The sequence below is a fragment of the Lupinus angustifolius genome, unplaced genomic scaffold (assembly GCF_001865875.1).
Source record: "Lupinus angustifolius cultivar Tanjil unplaced genomic scaffold, LupAngTanjil_v1.0 Scaffold_2_406, whole genome shotgun sequence".
Taxonomy (NCBI): Eukaryota; Viridiplantae; Streptophyta; class Magnoliopsida; order Fabales; family Fabaceae; genus Lupinus; species Lupinus angustifolius.
Window position 1 is genome coordinate 15,699 of NW_017716813.1, and position 3,510 is coordinate 19,208.

The 3,510-nt window shown below is 31.7% G+C and overlaps 1 pseudogene; it reads left to right on the forward strand.

Moving 5' to 3' along the window:
• The first annotated feature begins 1,935 nt into the window (after positions 1-1,935).
• LOC109337230 lies at positions 1,936-3,075 on the forward strand (annotated as a pseudogene).
• Positions 3,076-3,510: the final 435 nt, after the last annotated feature.

The following is a 3,510-nucleotide window of genomic DNA, read 5'->3' on the forward strand; positions in this document are numbered from 1 at the left end:
TTGTTATTATCATATAATATCATAGCTTTTTTATTATGTCAAAAGGGGGAGAAAGTGTTGTTTAAGTTATTTTGCATGTTGTATAGAGCTTCCGCAAATAATCTTGAAGTGCTACCTTTGTATCACCTCTTACATAAATTGAGGGGGAGAACAAAGTGAGAGAGAGCAGCTCATTCTGATTTAACCATTGCAAACACATTCTATCCAGCATTAAGCAAATCAAACAATATTTGTTTTAGAGTTTGTCATCATAAAAAAAAAGGGAGATTGAAATGGTAAATAGTCAAAGGATGCCATCATGATTAATACAACAGCGCTTTTTATAGACAACATTGTTGCACATGTTTAATATAACAATGCAATATGTGTGTTGCGCTGTTGTATTAAGGTGTTACTAGAGAATATTTATGAATTATACAACAACTCTTTTCTGATAATGCAATGTTATATATATGCACTACAATAGCGCAACAATAAGTGTTGTAAATAATACATATAAAATGTGTTGTTTATGTAAGACATATATGACAACGCTTTATGGACGATGCGCTGTTATAATTATGCACTATTTGACAACGCTTTTTGTGTGATGTAATGTGGTATATATTCAATACAATAGAATTTGAGAAGCATTGTTAATGATGACAATATACTATTGCTGTCAAACAAAAAGTGTATGAAAATATTGTTATACATCTAAAATACGCGCTATTGAACTGCAACTCTAGCATAGTGAATGTCTTCAAATTACGTGGTTTTCCAGATTCTATCACAAATGATAAAGATCTAGTTTTCATTAGCAACTTTTGGCAAGATCTAATGCCTTTTCAAGATGTCCAATTGTAGTTCTCTACTTCATATCACCCTCTGGCATATGGCCAATCTGAAGCGGTAAATAGATGCTTGAAAACTTACTTGAGATATATGTGTGCAACACACCCCACAATAATGGTCAAAGTGGCTGTCATTAGCTGAATGGTGATACAACACTACCTTTCACACTTCTATCCAAAGCTACTCCGTATGAAATTGTCTATGAACAACCTCCTCAGCATATATGTCGTCTTTATCTGGAGAATCTAAAGTTCAACTAGTGGATAGATGTTTAGCCAGACAAGAAGAGATGTTGAAGTACTTAAATTTCATCTTAGAAAAGCCCAAGACAAAATGAAACAATTTGCTGATAAACATAAAAGTAATGCACAATTCATGGAAGGGGATTTGGTTAATGCCAAGTTTACACTCTTATAAGCAAGTTTCAGTTGCAGCTAGATCTAATGAGAAACTTGCTCCAAACTATTTTTGACCTTTTTCTAGTTGTCTGTAAGTCTTACAAGTTTCACCTTTCAGCTCACTCTAAGATACATAATTTATTTCATGTATATCAGCTAAAACAACATGTAGGACAAGTTGTCACTTCCATAAATATTCCTTTGAGCACCATTGAAATCCCTACTATCAAGGAACCAGAACTCATACTTGATAGAATCACTGTGAAATGCAAGGGTCAGATCGTGACTAAGGTCTTAGTCAAATGGAAGCATCAATTACTTGAAGATGTTTCATGAGAATTCTACTATGATCTCTGCAAGAAGTTTCCAAATTTTCATCCTTGAAGATAAGAATGCTTTCAAGAGGAGAGCAGTGATAGAGTTTAAAATTCCAAGTTGTCAAACAGTTGCCATAACTGATAGAAATAGTTATAAGTGCTAGTCTATAAGTAGTTCATAGTATAATTTAGTTAAGGCAGTTTTCCCTTTGTAGAAAGTTGTAACTTTTCTTTCTATTCTACACTATTTTTCTTGGATTCTTGATTCATTGAGTAATAAGATAGTTCGAACTATTTTCTTGTTCATAAGAATTCCTACTACTTGTTCATTGAATTCATCGTTTTCTTGAGTGACTTCCTTGAATTCTACAAACACTCTTATCAGTATGATAGTATTGGTTGATCATTGGCTTCTTATAGAAAATGGAGAAAAAAATGTTTCTAATTTTGTCCAGTTTTCCATGATTCAAGGTTATAATCCAGAGCAAGATTCAGCATATAGGATATGTGTGCTTATAACTAACTTGATTGTTTCATAATGCGGTCAGCCACTACAACTGCAATTGGTTGTAGCTGTAATATTATATTTTTGATAGTTTAAACAACCATATAAAGGACACAATTGCTAGTGTTGGTCGGACATTACTGTATTTCTGCAATCGCGACAAATATAATGTATCCAAAACAATGACCATAATCATAATTTAAATATAATTCTTTTCTCTTTTTACAAATGTGTATATGGGCATGTTTCATCTCTAGGTGTCTATGAAAACATGATGAATAGTCCTTTCATGCCTAGGAGTTCTATAGATGAATCTAAAGTTGTACTTTATAGCAGAATGAATGAGAAAATCTATGTGACAGTGTAAAGAACTCTTAACCGTCAGTGTATACATCCTTTTCTCATTGGCAGTATTAAATTTATGCACTGACAGTGTAAAGATGTATACCGTTCATTTGGATTACTTTTTCTGAAAAGTCAATAATGATTGAAAATGAATGTTGGATGATGCAGTCACAGTGTAAAAGAACTCTTACACTGTCAGTGTATACATCTTTTTCTCATTGGACTAATAACATTTTCCAAGTTGATTCCTCCAATTTTGGTGAACTATCAAGTAAAGTTCATGGTGGATCCAACTCTTCCCTTGATGCTGCACATAACAGGAGCTTTATAGCACCAAGTTGCTCTTTTATTATTAACAAATAAAGTTCATGATCAAAAAGATAAATTCCTCTCATTTGGTAACCATATTAAGCCAATTAAGGCTAAATACCTCATGCCAAATAATAAAATGCATACAAATCAGAGTTTGAAAAGGAAGGCTTCAGATATTGATGATCTTAATTAAGATCTGTCACTTAAATTAAATTCAATGGTCAATTCTGAGATACAAGGAAGCATGGTGGAGGACCTTGAAGTTGTTGATAGCAATCTATCACTCTCTTTGTACTGTCAATCATCATCATCCTCTTATCTAAGTACCAAGTTGAAGGAATCACAAGATCATTGTAAGGACTAAGTGATTGAGATATTTAGGTACCTGTCAGATTAATGGTACTTGTTGCACCAACATTACATTTAAGTGGCATAACTATTTTTAAAATCTTTGTCTATACATGATATGGATAGTAAACAAACATTATAATCCAAAAAAAAATTCATGTCTTCATATTTAAGTCAATCACATTATATTAAGTAATATAAAATATTATTTTCTGTTTTTATGATTTTTGTTTTTAATTTTATGACATTTTTTAATTAGATAGAGATATAAATGAAATACAAAAAATGGGATCGGTGAACTCCATTCATGGATAGTGAATAATAAGGTAATATGTCTATCATGTACATGCAGAGTCAGAATGTTATCCAATATTAGAAAGAAGTACAGTAAAAAATAAAATAAAATGTAATAATATTTGTATTATTTTATTTAAAATGAGGTAATACTTTT